Consider the following 18089-nt stretch of genomic DNA (forward strand, 5'->3'; position numbering starts at 1 on the left):
GCAACTGTTCTACCATACTATACTCGCTATGTTTCAAAAATCTTAAGAATTCTTGAGCTTGAACTTCAGTCATTGGCTCGTTGATCACTAGGAGAGGTTCCTCATTCAATATCCTCAGTATTACTGATCATTTAATCTTTTCAGTTTCCTTTGAATTTCCAATAGAGTAACATCCCCCACTCCTAGTGAAGTGGCCCACTTCATTGACGATTTCATTTACTGGACTCTCCTCAACTGTGATTTTTACTTCTTCTTCTCCTTTAACTTCCCCATTCAGACTTGATGCTTTGGGTGTTGCTACATCGATGACATAATTCCAAGGAACCTTTCGGGTATTATTGACAGAAAAAGGTAAAGGAGCAATAATTACCACTTTTGGAGTTGTTGATACTGGAGTCACTACTCTTGGCTTAACAGTGATAATTACAAGCTTTTTTGCCCCACATTTTGTATTAGAGCTTTCTGATACGCATATGTCTACTTCTTTATTGCCTTTAAATTCATCGAATAATTCTATCTCTTTGTTGTCCATTAAACTTTGAATCAAGTTTTTAAATTCATAACAAAATTAAATTTCGTGGCTTTCCTCCTGATAATAGTCATAATATAATTTGTGGCTAACATGCCTGGGTTTGGGATTGTACTTGATTATGCCATTGTCACCTAATTGCTTGATCACCCAGCAAAAAGGAGATGTAATTTCTGAAAAATCCGTCTTCAACCTCTTCTTTCTATCTTCACATAACACATTCACTCCTTGCCCTATGTGATTTAGCAAGGGATGATTGGTTGTAGATGATGTTTTGAACTCCAAATCTCTTGTATTGATTAGATTATGTATAACCTTCTTGAAAGCTGAACAATTATCAATGATAAGGCCTACGATCCTAGAATGATACTCTCAATGGGTATTGGCATCATACCAACGAGTATATGGAAGTTTAAGGGGAGTTAGCTTGTAAGGTCGTACAACGTCTACTTGTAACAATGAGGAATACATTTCATCATATGACACTAACACATGCATGAAAGATATCCTCATAGCTTATTTCTTAGGTCCTTTGTCCTCATTTGTATCTATCTTCTCCACTTAGGACTGGGTTATCGTGACGCTTGTTCCAACATTCTTATTATAGGTACTTGTGTTGTTCACCTCATTCTCGTTTTTGTTATAGAAAGGTTTTTTAGAACTATACATGTCTCCCCCTTCGATTCTTCTACTCTTGATGGCATTCTCAATAAGCTCGCCAGAAATTACCATGTCAGCAAAATTTTTGGTATCATTTCCAAGCAAGTGCCCTAAATACGGGGCCCTTAAGGTATTCACAAAAATTACGAAAGCCTCTTTCTCTAGTAATGGAGGTTGAACTTGAGCAGCCACGTCAAGCTATCTCTGGGCATATTGACAAAATATTTTGTTATATCTTTTTTCCATGTTATGAAGAGTACATCTTTTAGTAACATGATGATATTGCTTTAGAAATGCCTTTTCCAAGTCTCTCTATGACTTGATGTGGGACCTGGTTAGCTGGTTGTACCATTTTACAGTAGATCTAGATAAACTATCATGGAAGCAGTATATTAACAATTTCACATTTTCACTAAATCATCCATTCTTCTGTAAAATATGGTGATATGAGAAGAATGACAAGTGGTCCCATCATATTTCTCAAAGTTAGGTACTTTAAACTTTGGCGCAAGGATCAAGCCAGGGACCAGACTCAATTCTATAACATCGAATCCATAAAATGGCTAAACTACCTCAACAGATTTCATCATTTCCTCCAAATTCTTCACTTGTTAAGACAATTCATCATTTTTTTTCTTTCTTAGGTATCTTATTCAAGTCTGGACTTCATTTTCAGTATGAAAGTCACTGGTATAACCCCAGAGGCAGTAGGATGATTAACGTTGAATGAAGTTTCTCTTTGGTGAAATAGTGGGTTTTTAGCAGTGAAGAAGGCTTATGGATGCGTTTCTTGATTCACAGGGGCACGAGCAGGTATATGGATGGGCGTGAAACTCGGAGGATGAGTAAGATCTTCACCAATACTCTTTCGAGCTATGACGTCTTTCTTGAACATGACCTACATTTTCTTCAGCAAGTCAATGTGAGAACTAGTTATGTTGGTCTCAATATCAACAAACCTTCTTTTTATCTCCTCCTGAAATTCTCTCTGCTCTTTCTCAACTTATGCAAGTCTATCCTCCATTTTTAGTAGTTTTTCGCGTACTGTACGGATGTGGTGTGCTTTTGGGGGACATGATCACTGCAATCGTAAATCTTTATTTATTTATTTGGTGTGTCCTATTAAATGAATGGATGTTTAAATGTTTATAAAAATAATGCCAATGAAATGCGAGAATTCATGTATGCAAAAGATATTGATCCCAAAATAAATGATTCATTCTCGAAAATGAAATGTCTCTACATACAGGGAAAGCAAAAATCAAACATTACAGATAGAATCTAGCTACATCTCCTAATTTTTCTCGTCCTAACATTAATTGAATGATATGTCATTCTTCATCAGATTCCAATACTACATAAATCCTTAAGTTTGCACCTTCTTAAGACATCTTGAAGACTTCTCGTGCAACCTCACGAGCCTGGTCCATTGCTTTCTCCATAGCTTCATGATGAATCTGAACTGTCTCTTTAGTCTGACGAAATGTGGCTCTAAGCTCTTGGTTAGTTAGAGGTCTACTCCCCTTAAGCTGATGAATGCATTCATTGCACCTTTACAACAATGTCTCTAACTTTGTGATCTTGATCTTCAAATCATCATTCTTGTTTCGTTCCATCTCCCTAGTTGATGCATAGATAAACTCACTTCATTCTAACTTTGCTATCATTTTCTTTAAAGCCTTGTTTTCTAGTTGGAGAATTAGACTGTTGCCATGATTTTGTAAAGCTTCCTCTAGGCTAACAATTTGTGCCTCAAGTATCTCAATCTATGCTCGCCTTTTCTCTAGTTCATGATTAATCTCATCTCGTTGTTCCCTCAAATCATAGACATGTTGAACTGCTCGTTTCTTCTCTTTTGACTCTTCCTGAAACGTCTTTTAGCTTTGTCTAGCTTTATCTTTAAATCTTTGGTTGTATGGTGGAGAACTTGAGCCTTTAAATTTTTTCCATATCCTTGAAGTCCATATCCAAAGCATTAAAGGTTTTTTTAATCCTTTTATTCTCTTTGGTTAGCTGCTTTATAACCCCTTCTCGTTTCAATACTTCTAGTTCCCATGTCATCTTTTAGTATGAGGATTTATGTTATCCATCCTCTTTTTTAAGTTTAATTTTTCTTATTTCCTATCTTAGCAGTTCAGCTTCAGTTGGGACTCTTCTTAATCGTTCAACCATAGCCAATCCATCATCTAAATTTAGCTTGGGAATATTCTTATTTATTCGCTTCTTTCTCCACTCATCATAATTCGGGGTAGATGATGGTTCAATCATCCTATAATGAAGACAGTGCATAGTTCTCCAATCACGGTATATCCTTAAGATTTCCCTATAATTTCCCCCTGAGAACACAAATTAATATTCTTCCAACCCGCGGGTAGTTAAAATAAATTGACGAGCACTAAACTGCCTGAGGACTAACAAGAGAGTGTAGCCAATTGCACCCCACAATCCATGTAGCATGACGAAATCACTATCCCCACATCTATATAATATGTCCTCACAGGTCAACCAATAAGCTCTCTAAACCACTTCAGTGTCTTTCATGTTTCTCAAAGCTTCAATCCAATCTTTCCTTTTGCAATGATCGAGAATTTTAAAATGTTCGAGGAAATCCCTCAAAAGAGAAAAACTTATCATACAACTTCGAGTCCAGCCTTTTACAACCACCCAAGTATGGCTTCACCACCAAACCATTAGTAAAAATGCACGTCCACTGAATCAACCACCACTAGATTGTCTACACTCATTTAATGATTTGAATGTTTCTGCCAACACAGCTGTGGCGAGATTTATCCTTCTTGCTAAAACTTCAAAGAAATCGATCACTACGATATCGATATGACTTAACTCTTTAGGGAATACTGTCAACCAATAAATTGCTAAAGCTAGCTTGTCTCTTTTTCTTTTATATGACGCTTGCTTATAAATCAAACTCTTCAAATTAGCCTAAGAAATTCCATTACTCTAGATGTATTCAACTATCTATTCAGTTGATTTTCCAGTGAGTGACATCATCCTTTTTATAAAGTCTTGTGATCGAGTTTTCTTGGTTTAAATAAAATATCTTCCTATATTTGGTATGTTCATTAGAGTAGTGTACTTTTCGATGGTCGGAGTCATATCTATTTCACCAAACATGAAGCAAAGATAGGTTGGATCCCAATATTTGAACAGGGTTAGGATAACAATAACATCAATCGAAATCTTCAAAAGTTTGACTATGTCATCATATATGAACTTGAACAAAATTTTCTTATTCTCATCCCAAGTATCCCAAATTTGTAGGAGCTCTACCTAGTGATTTTGCTTAATGGACAAATTTACTTTTGTAGGCAGTTTATAACCTTAACTGGCCATAAGAATGTCCCCATACCTAGCTTGTTTGAATTCGGACTGTGACTGAATATCTGTTACTCTCTCAGACCCCTCGAAAGATATTGTAGCCTTAAGAATCCTCTAATGAGAAATCGAATAATTCAAGGATCAATACCTTCTAATGTAATGCCATGTTTATGTAATGAGAATGAAACATGCAAGGTAAAAGACAAATAAGAAATTAAGTTAGTATAACTGAAAGTAATAAAAGAAAGCAAACTATTCAATCAACTAGTATACTAAAAATACGATAAGTAAATCACAACCAAATTTGAATTCTAACTGCATGCATTATGATTCTTTTAAGTTATCTACATGGATCCAGAGGGGTAGGCTTACTAGTTTCTCCATATGAAGTTCGGTTCTAGAAAAGGTCCCCAAACTATCCTTAACACCTACTAAGGTTAATAAAAAATTCAATTCTAGCCCATTTTGGACTATACGAATCAAATTCAGTTTAGGGGATCACACCACTAAATGTATATCATAGAAGACAATATGCAGATAGACACTTAGGATGATTTCCTGAGGTAATTTACCATACCTACACAAGGAAGACCAATGTTCCCCTGTAGTGTGGCATTTCCCCTACTTAAGCGAAACGGGGTGAAACTCGAGTTTAGAGCTCTGATATGCAAAAGTTCTAATATATTCAATCAAGTGTCAACATTAACTAGAGAGAAAATATTTTTCAAGTTTTAAAACGAACATAATGAAATGTAAATTAAATAAATTTGAACTCAAAATTTCCAAATTCTAAATATAGGGTAATCGACTCATGGATCGACTCTTAATTTGTTTTAGAAAACAAAATGTCCTTAGCAGAGTCGTCAAGCTATCACAACCAACCCTTCAGGGGAAAAGCCGACTAGTAGCAACGATGTGGTTTTTGAAATGATTTTAATGAAATATTGAGAGTCACCACCAATCATTTTAAAGGCGATTGGAACACCACAAAAATCGTGTAATTTAATAAAACATTTTAATTTTATCAAAATATTGAGTTTGGGGTCTACAAAAACTAGAAAATAGGTTTGGGAGTCGGTTACGCGCGGGGAAGGGTTAACACCCCCACAACACCCGAAAATTGGTACCTAGTCAATTACCCTATATTTAAGAATTTGGAAATTTTGAGTTTGAGACTTTATTTAATTTAGAAATCATTATGTATGCAAAGTTGAAAGAGGATATTCATTTACTAAGGCCAATAATATTCATCTCCTAGCATGGAAGTAGAAGATCAATTATTATCCCCATGAACAAACATTGCCTCGGGAATTGAAAAATTATGATGCAGTTTTGAAAATGACATTGACCTACTTCGGGAATCACCAGTAGTCACCCCAAGCATGATTATGGGAGATATAATATTGTCTCCCTAATAAGCGAACATTGTCTTGTATTGAAAAGCGAATGCAATCAATCAACAAGTTAAGGCTTAATTATTCTAGGTGAATTCATTAAAGGCTCTCCTAACCTAAAGTTTCAAACTATGAAATTTAAAGAACCTAGAGGATTAAACTAAAAATGAAGTCTCTAATATTAATCCTACAATTTTTAATCAATTAATGAATTATTCCTAAATTAAAGGACTAAAGTGAAAATAAACCTTAAAGGGAAAACTTTAGTTAATAACAAATCAATTATGTCAATTGGGAAATCTAATTAAAGTTTAGGGACTGAAAATGTGAAGTCTAAAGTTAAGGGACTATATTTAAAATTTAAGGTTCTAATTATTAACCTGATTAATTATGCCAATTGGAAAATCAATTTGAGTCTTCGGGCACGAAGGCAAGGACCAAATTAAAAATTCCCCTAATCTTAAAGTTTAAGGACTAACAATGTAAAATCTAAATCTAAGGACTAAACCTAAAATTAAGGCTCTAGTTATCAACCTAATTAATATTAACCAATTATTAAAACAAATAATCGATTTCAACAATCAATTATTTTTATGCTAAAGTCCGAATCAAATTATCCCTTAATGTTTAAGGACTAAGGTGAAAATAATTAAAAAGAAGGCTTTAATTAACCTAATTCATTTATGTCAAATAGTTATTTAATTAAAAGTTGAAGGACTAGATTGTAAAAACTAAAGTTAAGAAAATCGACCTATTAACCCTAGTTATCTAAACTATAGAAAGTTTAATTCAAAAGTTAAGGAACTAACTAAAGTTTAAGTTCCTAATTAATAACCTAATTAGCTAAACAATTATTGGATTGAATAATCTATTTGAGCAATCGGACATTTTTATGCGAAAGCCCAAATCGAACTTCCCTTAATTTAAGGACTAGATGATAAAAACCTAAATCTAAAGCTCTCATTAAAAAAACTAAGATATTAATCTAATTAATTAAAAAATTAAGAGAATAAACTTAAGGCATTAAGATAAAATATAAGTAAAATTAACATACAACAAATTAATTCATGAAAACATTAATTTTTTTAAAAACTAATAGAATACAATTAAGGAATTAATTTAATCCTAAATAAAAATTAATATTAATTAATAAAATAAAATTCTAAGGACTAAATTAAAAAAGTGTCTATATAGGGACTTAATTGTAACTAGATAATATATTTTGAATTAATGTAAATTAAAAATAATTCAAAATTTAACATGTAAATTCAAAAATAAAGCAGTGACTAAAGTGCAAATATGTGCTAAAACTGAGAGGACTAAAGCATACTTTTTGAGTTTTTGCTAAACCTAAAATACTCTAATAAACCAAATATGGATAATCGCAACATTAAGACACAGAAAATGAAATAATTTCGAAAAAGTCACTACAAGTGACCTAAACGTAAAAACGAACTAAAAGTTCTAGGGTACAAGCGAAATCCCTAGAAAAGATTATATAAATACATGTTTTTTGCTAAATCAGGAAATGATTCAAACCCTAGCCACCATTTTGTTTTAAGAAAGCTCTCACACTCCCTTCTTCCACCTTTTCTCTATTCTCCCGAAGGCGCCTCTTGTAAGCCTCAAAACCACCGCCGACCACCACACCACAGTGGCTGTGGAAACCAAAACCAACTCTTAACCGACCATAACACTTCGCTCTCCCCACTATATCACAAATTTAAAGCTAAAACTCGTTGAATCGTCCCCTAAACACCTTAAAACAACCTTCGCCTCCTTTATTTCTATCTCCGGTCACTCCAACGATAGAGGTTCTCTGTACCAGATCTAGACTTAGAGCACCAAAGAAGCAAGTCCTAAACCTTCTAATCTCGACCCCTAATCATAACGAACCCAAATTCCTAACGATTTTGAAACTAATCGGTCACTCCACTTCTGATGAGTCTATTCCTCTCACGACGAGGGAAATAACATCACCAGGTAAAAACGAATAAACCTTTCTTTCATATCTTTTATCCAAAGAAAATGACATGCAAGCTAAAATTAAAAAGAAATACCAAGGTTTTTTTAATACCTCTTGAATCTCTGCTTTTGATTTCTCCATTGCCAAAAGTTGCTTTTACATTTGTGTTGGTGGGTTTATATACACGATTACATAGAGGTTACAAACAGTGTTTTGAAAATCGGACTGGATCGATCGGTTCAATTGAGAATTGTTGTCTAGTCCAGTTTAAACTACACCGGTTGAACCGTTATTAGTGAAACGACCGGAATCGCTGAACCGTTTGAATTGGACCGGCTGAAAATCGGAAAAAATAGAAAAAAACCGTAAAAAATCAGAAATTTAATTTTTTTTTTTTAAAAAAAAAATTAAACCAAACGACGTCGTTTGTTAAACGAGCCAAGTCGAACTTGAGTATTGCTGAGCTCAACTCAAACTTTAAAAGTAAGCTCAATTCGACTCAAACTCACGAATTAAAAATTATCAAGTTTAACTCGAACTCGATATATAATATTGAAACTTGAACTCGAAAAGACTTGAACTCAAAAAAAAATTAGAAGCTCGATTGAAGCATAAAATTCGAGCTTAATTGAAGTGAAAGAATAGTGCACTCTATGCTTACCAAAAGGCTCTATAATTTTTAATGTCAAATTATCTCTATTATTTATAGAAGTTAGTTGGGATGCTCTTCAATGTTTCTTAGTCATGTGAGATTGTTTTGTTCTCATATTTTTACTCTTTAGACTTTTGGGATGTTCTTCTATGTTTTTTAGCCATGTGAGATTGTTTTAAAAAAAATTAAACCAAACAATATCATTTTGTTATGATTTTTTTAGCCCCAAATTTATTTTTTAATTATAGTTATATAATTATATTTATTATTTAATACGTTTTAACTTAAATATTATGTTGTAGTTAATTTGAATCATTTTGTTTCACTTGATTTTATGGTTTAAATTTATATATGTTATGACTTGCTTTAATATGACTTGTGACATACAAAATTATTTTTTATTAAATATTTTTTTTATTTTTATTTAATTTTTTAAATAATTATGATGTCGTCCGGTTCTTCTGACCGGTCGAACCGGTTCCACCGGTTGAACCAGTGAACCGGTAGCATGACTGGTTCGCTAACTGGTCCAGTTTTGAAAACCATGGTTACAAACGTCAAAACCTCACCAAAAAAATCACTCATTTTTTCTGATTTTTATGTTGATTCCCTCGACGTTTTTCCCGATATATCACCTATATATTATATATTTTCCTGTCAAACACCTTTTAGAATATTTTTTCCGATCTAACACCCTTTGCAGTAAGGCGCCCCCTGCAACGCGCTTTACGCTGATATGGCGTCACGTGGGGTAAGGCGTGCGCCCTGCAGTGCGCTTTATGCTAAGTTGGATACACGTGGTTATAACACGGCCCCTGGGGCGCGCCTTACTCCACGTAGGGCTATAGCGTGGTGCATGGCCGCGCTTTTCAATTATGCTCAATTATCATACATGCATAATGCAAGGCGCGATGCAGGGACCGCGCCTTGCATAATTTACCCGAATTTCTCGGCTTTAAAGCATCATATCTCGGCTATAAATAGTCCTCTCCCCGTAAACTCTCTCACCGACATTCCTTTCAACCAGTAAATAACACCCGACAATCCTCTTATATTTGATTCAGAAGTTCGTTCGATCTTTCGTTATAAGGTAATTTTGTTATATTATTTTTTATAATTATATATGATTATTTGAAAAAAATAATAATTACTAATTATTTTCAATTAATTTATGTGTTTGTAAAATTAGAAAGCGGGAGCATACGTCGAAATATTTTTGCGGTACAGGTAATAATATAAAATTATATTATTTAAATTATTTACGTTCATGTGTAAACATTTTATTGTGTTATATTTTCGTTCATATATTATTTCTTTAATCATGTTTGTTTCAGTTGTTTTTTTGCAGATATAATATTATCGCATTTTTAAACTCTAAGAATTGTGCGACTTTCAGCTATTGTTTATTATAATGGAGAAATTCGAGAAGATGAAATCGGCATTGTTTTCGTATCAAATGAGCGTGTTAAAATATCATTCAAGAAAAACATAACTCTTGAGGAGCTGATAAGGAAGATTTCGAGGAAGGTTCATGTTGGAAGTAGTACAAGAATATCATCGTTGCAGTACAGATTTCCAACATCATTGTTGCCATTAACTTATACAGCGTTCGAACTATCGAACAATGATGATGTTGAAATGATGGTTGATTCTCAAAGTAATTATTCAGACGTCAATATTGAGATGTATGTAAAATTTGTTCAAGTACGTGCTGTTCGGAGTCAGTCATTAAGCTCCCACTATGGGCTGGCTGAACAAATTGATCAAGTTGACAGCCCTACTACAGTAATGTGTAATGATTTTAACGTCATAATGGGAAATCCGTATCATGGTGCCGTCACATCAACTTCAATGGGGAGACATTCATCCGCAACTCCTTACGATATGTACCGAGGTAGGTCAACGAACAATCTGTATGGCAACATCACGTCCAGTTCAAGGGGAATGTATCCATCTGTAAATTTCTTTGACCTTAATATGGAGATGCCATCGACGCAACAATCTTTGGGTCATTTCAGATCGCGGACCTGAGATCAAAGCAGCAATGGAGTCTTTGGGTCCAATGTGGCAACCACCCTTTGTCTAACATAGGTATTGTATCCGACACATTGTTGCGAACTACCATGGAAGGTACAAGAAGAATGATGAGCGTCAATTAATTGTACGCATGGGTAAGTGAAACTGATATAGTTTGTTTTCTTTCGATCATTTTAATTTTGCAAAGAAAGCAAGTTAGTAAGTTATACATTTTTTGATCAGGTTACGAACTACTTCCTCAAACATTTGAATCAATGCTTCAAGATTTGCGGGTGAAAAACGAGGAAGGATACGATTACATCAGCCTCATCGATAAAGAAATGTGGACGAACGCATATGATGGTGGATATCGATATGGACACATGACGACCAACTTGGCTGAGGCAATCAATTCAACCTTAAAGGGTGCACGTCACTTACCTGTAGTGGCTTTGGTAAAAACTATATATTTTCGTTTGGCGGCACTTTTTGCGAAGCTCGGAGGACAAGCTTCTCTAGAAGACATGAAATGTTTCGTGTCACAGAGTTTCCATGACCTCTTCAAGGGATTAAAGTTGTGTCGTTAAGAGTAAATCTACGGGATAGAACGTGCGACTGCTGGTTTTTCAAGCTCTGAAGTATCCATGCTCTCATGAGATAGTAGCTTGCTCGCATACACGTTAAGACTATAATTGTTTTGTGGATCTCGTATACCTACTATCTGAAGTTTTTAAGGTATACGAATTTGAGTTCCCCTATAGGTAATAGCAAAGACCTGATGAGGTTCAGGATTGGCTTCCGATTATACCAAATCCAACTTTATTGAGGGAGCGTAGTCGTCCAAAATCCAATCAAATTCATTATGATATGGATATTCGAGAAAGATCTAAACAAGACAGAAGATGTGGGCATTGTAGAAACCTAAGACACACTAGAAAAACATGTCCACTTCTGCTGTCATCAAGTAACAATTGATGAGGAACTGATGCAGTTGTTTATCAAATAAGAATTCTTCTACTTTAATTTGCATTTACTTCAAATTAATGTCATTCGATCTTACAATAAGTGACAAACTGAAGAAAGTTATCGAACACAATTATTAAATTTTATCATAACAATAACAATTTGGTATTTGAATATAATTTTAAATACAACAAACTTACAATAAGTATTAAATGGTAAATGATAAACAAATTACAATAACTGATATTAAATGGTAATAAACAAAATTAACCAAAATACATTAACAAAAAGTCTAACAAATTTAACAAAATAAATTAAAATAAATCCAACCAAATTAATGAAATAAAGTAAGTGTTAAATGATAAATAATAAAAAAATTACAATAAAAAAGTCCAATAAACAACTAAATACAAATATAATAAAAAAACAAAATCTGTCGATGCCTACGACGCGAATGTGTTTCGTAGGGCGATGGCTGTCGATCTCGAGGAGGATTTCTTCGTATCAGTGGTTGTGACTCCTCGTTGTTATCATCATCACCATCGTCGTCGTCGTCGTCGTGAGCAGCTACATTAGGTTGATGAGGAGATGATGACATTGAAGCACCTCCATAGAATAAGGACTCTGGAGGTGTATGACTGACTATCCTATTGGCCTGCGAAAACTGGGAAAACTCATAAAACCCAGACATCGCTGAGTGTGAAAATTGTACAGGAGGTGTCTGTGCTGTGGCCATGGGTGATGAGGCTGAACCCGCCAAAATGTGGGTATATTAACCCCAAGTCGGATCTGCAAACATAGACCCATAATTCCTCCAGGAGGGGTCATAAAACTCTGTGACGGTGGCGGTGGCGGGGTCATAAAACTAGGTGACAGTAGCGACAACGACATCGGGTAAGGGAACGACGATGGCGGCATCACATATGGCTGCGGAAGGTAAGTTGATATAGACAGTGGCTGCTGTGAAGGTCCTACTGGTGCAGCTGAGGATGAACCGGAGAGCGGAAGCACCTGCTCTCCGTCCATGAGTCGGGGGACGATGGTGCTATGTCGGTGAATGTCTCTGTCGACGTCGCTGAAAGGTCCGCCCTCGTGCATCCTCGGAAAGTAGAAACGGTTTCCCGTTACTGTTGAACCACTCGTAATAATCGTCAGCAACCATCAAGAGGTTAGTAAAAATGGGCTCTCTACGGGGAAGACGTCGATGTCGATCCTCCCACAACATGACCCACTCGTGATGTCTCACCAGCCAATCTGTATCGGTCTTGCCGCTTCTATCTATGCTATTGAAGACACTTAATTTCGTCCTTCCACGTTATTATATTATATAATATATTTATATTTTAAATCATATTACATTATATATTCATATGTATTTCTTATTTATATTCTATTTTGCAGGCTCAAGCCCAAGCCCAGTATGTTTACAAGTGGAGACAGTGGCCCAAGGTTGCATCTCACGTGAACTTAGGGTTGCCAAAAACCCTAAACACTGCATGACCTCAATCCCTCATCCAACGCCATTCGAGGACTCCCCATGCCTCACGGGTCTTCAAGTCTCACACAACCACCGCTTTCTTGAGCGCATGGGACTCCAATCAACACCAAGCAACTAAGTTAGAATATGACTCAAATGTTTAACAAATATTAGGCTATAAATAAACATATAATCATCCACTTGTAACACATTCAGAAAATATGAAATACAAGCATAAGATTACTAGCAATTTTGAGCGAAAACGAAGCTTTTCTTTTGCAAATTTTTGAAAGAACAATAGGTAAAGTTCTTACCTTTTGGTGGTTATCTTGCATGCTCGTCTGTTTGATTCTCTTTTTTTCTTTTTACTCAAAATACGCTAAACACGCCGATGAACGGGGGGGTTTTCGAAGTTTTCGAGCCCAGATTCACACTCCGAGGCTTTGTTTTTGAGAAAACTATATAGATTTTCAAAACTCTCAAAAACGAGGACACCGAGAGCTTTTAAAAAAAATGAAAACTTTTTTGATTTTGCCGCCGATGACCGGCGGCCGTCGTCGACCAACGGCGGCGGCGAGGTGGCGTTTTTTGGGTTCTTGAAGAACCACGGCGGCGTGTTCTTCATGCTGAAGAACACGCGAGAGAGCATGAAGAACGCAGGGGGGGTCTCGGCTGTGAAGTGAAGAGAATGAAATTTTTAAAACAAATTTTGAATTAAATACTCAACCCGCGTCTTGACCCGACCCAGTTCATGAGTCCGCGTGTTTTTAATAAATTGGGGTAAACTACCGTTTTAGTCCCCTTTGTTTTTAAAGCCTTGTCCTGACCCCTAAGTCGAATTTTTGAACCCAAAATTCATCCTAATTTGGCCTCCAATTTTTGTTTTATTTTAATTTGACCACCAAACTGACTTCTATTTCAGATTAATTCATGTGTTTTTATTTTTTTGTTTTTCTATGTGCATACTTTTTTTGTAATTAATATATGTATATATATTATTCTTATTTTTATTGGATTTTTTCCCTTTTAAATACTATACTTATCATCTTATATGCGTCCACATATTTTCAATAGCTTATTTACCAGCATATTATTATTATATATATATTCCCGTTATACACATATAATTATATATTTTTTTATTCATTTCCATTTATGTTTACTTATATTTCTTCCTATATATTATTACTATCATATATCTAACCTAACACTCATTATTAGCTAAGGCCCACCAGTTGTTTTTCCTTACCAAAGTCTCCCATAATTTGAATGATTAAACGGTGGTTAGGTATTAGGTTTATTATTATTACTATTATAAGTATTATTATTTTATTATTATTTTTACCTAACATGTATATATACTATTTTTATTCTTTTATTTTATTAATACTATTATATTTTTTTTCTCATGTTTATTTTCGTTTTTACAATCTAACACTTTTGATCATTTTTTAGAACTTTCAATTAATCAAGGGTAAGTAATTTGGATCGTCATTTTACCTTTTAATTTAAATGTACAATTTTCTTAAATAAAGACAACTGGAAATTACATAGTACCGAAAGGGCAGTTCAAGGGTGCTAACCCTTCCTCGACTGTAATCGACTCCCGAATCCGACACATCTTTGGTAAGACGTAGATCAAGTAAAGAATAAGGTATCCGATCAACTTATTTTTCATAAAATAAATGATCGGTGGCGACTCCAATTCATTTTCCAAAGTCGAAGTCCAATTCCGGGGCCAAACCGAAAGACGATTGCGACAGCTATGCAACTTGTCCATATTGCGAGGTGCTTCCGGAATTAGTTGAAAACAACCAAATTGCCGGAACACGCGATCAGTGGAGTGCCACTCGACGATCGCATAACAGATCAAAGGGACCATCGTCATCCAAACATCTAATGGGCCCCTTAACTCAGGTGGGATCACCATCCTCACATCATCATTAGAATATGTCACTCATTCAAACTAAAACAAATATATATAATTTGTATCAAAATAATAATCTAATTATACAACTATAATCTAAAATCGATTTTTAAACATTAAAAAGCATACATGTGTGCCAGCCTTCTGATCGATTAGCACCCTAATTTTTTTCTAAATCATCAGGTAGCTCCTAATGATTTTTCCTATCAGTAGACCACCTATTCAAGGAAAACAAAATTTATTATACACTATATAAAATGATTAATATACGAAATCGGTTTTATAATTACCTCAAGAGTGCTGAAATACGAATGGGTTCTTGACAACGGGACATAAAAAAGGCAATCGATACCATGCACAAGACTGCAGCAGCAGCATGAGACATCCGCCGATAGCATTTTTCTTGTAGTCAGTGGCTCGACACATCTCCCTGTACAGGAAAGCCAAAACTGCCGAGCCTCAACTGAGTGATCTGGCCAGACGAAAGTCGCCAAGATGTCGCAACCACATACAGTGAACTTGGTTGTGCGATTTGTCTGCCATCAACAACCCTTCTATCAGCTGCAGTATGCATGCCCGTGCATATATTTTAACTTCATTATCAGAGACGTCCTCGCTCAACTCCCGAAAATTGGCATCTAACCAATTTATCAGTATCCGACCACCGTTAAAACTTTCCGGGACACGTCCTAGATAGTCCCAGCACGAAGCAGTCCATGAACCGTGCGCCATCCCCGATATCACATCTCCATCCACTGGAAGTCCTAGGTGTATAGAAACATCCTTAAGTGTAATCGTGCACTCTCCGCACGGAAGATGTAATGTGTGGGTCTCCGGCCTCCACCGCTCCACTAAGGAAGAAATAAGGTTTAGTTCTATCTTACAGTTACCCTCATATCTACCTATGTGACTGAATCCAGCCTCTACTAAATACGGCAAGACACGGCTAGGTATCACTAACTTAAGGTTCCTAATAAAAGGATCTAATACACGGTCTCTCTCCTAAAATTAAATAATTACAAAAATTAATTTTTAAACTAATAATCATGCATTAAATAAATAAATAAATTATTACTAAAAATTTAAATTATATTAAAACGTTAAAATGTTACCGTATCAATAAAATGTTGTGATATATGATTTTCATCCAAGCGAAGTAGACCTCCTTCCATTTTATATCTGCAAAAAAAAATAATTAAATAAAATATTAAAAAATTTAAATACTTAAATAGATTAAAAATAAAATATTAAATATAATAAAATATACCTTAAACAGTTAAAATAGAATATAAGAGTATTTGAGAGAATTTGAGAGGATTTGGTGTGATGAAAGTGATTGTGAATGGGGATATTTATAGGGAGGGGGTGGGGTGTGAACGGCCGGGGGTAGGTGGGTAATTAAACCTAAGGCACGCCGCAGGGGGCGCGTGTAACATCCCAAACTATGGGTTAGTGACTAAATTGTAAAATTTCAGAATTTGGTGATTAAAGTGAAAAAGTTGAAAGTTCAATGATTTATTTGAAAGTATTTCCTGAAGGGTTGCTAGTAATTATTAAAAGAATTAAAGGGGAAAATGGTCATTTGACTTGAAAATGATATATAGGCATGTGGGGATAAGGATGATGAGATATTTTCTCCACTTCATCATCTTCTTCTTCATCATACGAGAGAAAGGGAGCCAAGCTTGCAAAGGTAAGTTTTCTAATTAGTTGATTATTTGTTGATTTAAAGTTTGGGTTTTGATCGTTAGATGATAACTAAGCTTATGGAAAGCTTAAGTTATCTTAAGATCAAAAGATAAAGAATTTATGAAGAATTAAAGAGAATGGGTTTTTAAGTCAATTTCCGGAAAAGAGTTGATAAGTTGAATTTGAAGTTAAATTTGACTTGCCATCAACTTAATTAAGAAATATGAAGTGATAAAATTGAATTTAGAGTATATTGAAAATTGGGAATGATTATTGATTTTTATATGGAGAATAGGATTTTGAGGTTTGAGATGTGATAAATGAGTAGAAATTGGTTTAAGTATGTATATTTGAATTAAGAATATGAAAGGGAATGAAACATGAAGAATTGAAGTTGGAAATAGTGAATTTTTGTGCATGAACAATGATTTATGGGCATGTGCATCGATACACTATGAGTATGTACCGATGCACTAAGATAATTTTGAAGGTGCATCGATACATTAATGAGTGCATCGATGCATGGGAATTTTGAAGCTATTTTGTGTGCCGATGCACTTATAGTGCATCGATACACCCCTAAATGAAAAATAGAATTTTGGTTCATTAAATTAGCCTAAGTTATTAATACCAAGTTATAAGGTTTAGGCTTTTGATAATTGTCTCAGAAATTATGTTTATGTAGATATTGAGCCTAAACAAGTTCCGGAACAATCAAAGAGTTAGGATCGAATCAAAGCAAGGCTAAGGTGAGTGCAATTTAATTTGTAGTTAGATTATTAAACAAATATTGGCTTGCAATGAGCCAGTGACGGAGTTACTGTGGTAAGAAGTGACTCCTAAAATGTTATTCGATTTGTTATTGATATGATGCTTATGTGGCATGAGTGTATGTGTTATATATTATTGAATATGTTACAGGAATTGTGTGAATACATGTTAGTGTGATAAGCTATGTGAACTAGTATAAATATTTTATGTGATTACATAAGTTATATGATATAAACATGTGATATAAGATATAAGCTAAAGAATTATATGATATGAGATAAGACAGACATATGTGGTATGAGTGTATGTGTTATATATTATTGCATATGTTACAGGAATTGTGTGAATACATGTTAGTGTGATAAACTATGTGAATTAGTATAAATATTGTATGTGATTACATAAGTTATATGATATAAACATGTGATATAAGATATAAGCTAAAGAATTATATGATATGAGATAAGACAGACGTATGTGGTTATATGAGACATGATATGGAAAATAAGAGAAAAAGGAATATGTGATATGTGAAAGTGAACCATATATATATATATATATATATATATATGAATATGAGAAATGATATACGCTATGTGACATGATCTATATGATTACATGAATATGCAATATGTGACACATGTTATATGATATGAGATATATGTTTACCCATACATGTGGTATGTGACGGAAGAGAAGAAATATG

Source organism: Hibiscus syriacus, unplaced genomic scaffold (assembly GCF_006381635.1).
Source record: "Hibiscus syriacus cultivar Baekdansim isolate YM2019G1 unplaced genomic scaffold, ASM638163v2 tig00110988_pilon, whole genome shotgun sequence".
NCBI classification, from domain to species: Eukaryota; Viridiplantae; Streptophyta; class Magnoliopsida; order Malvales; family Malvaceae; genus Hibiscus; species Hibiscus syriacus.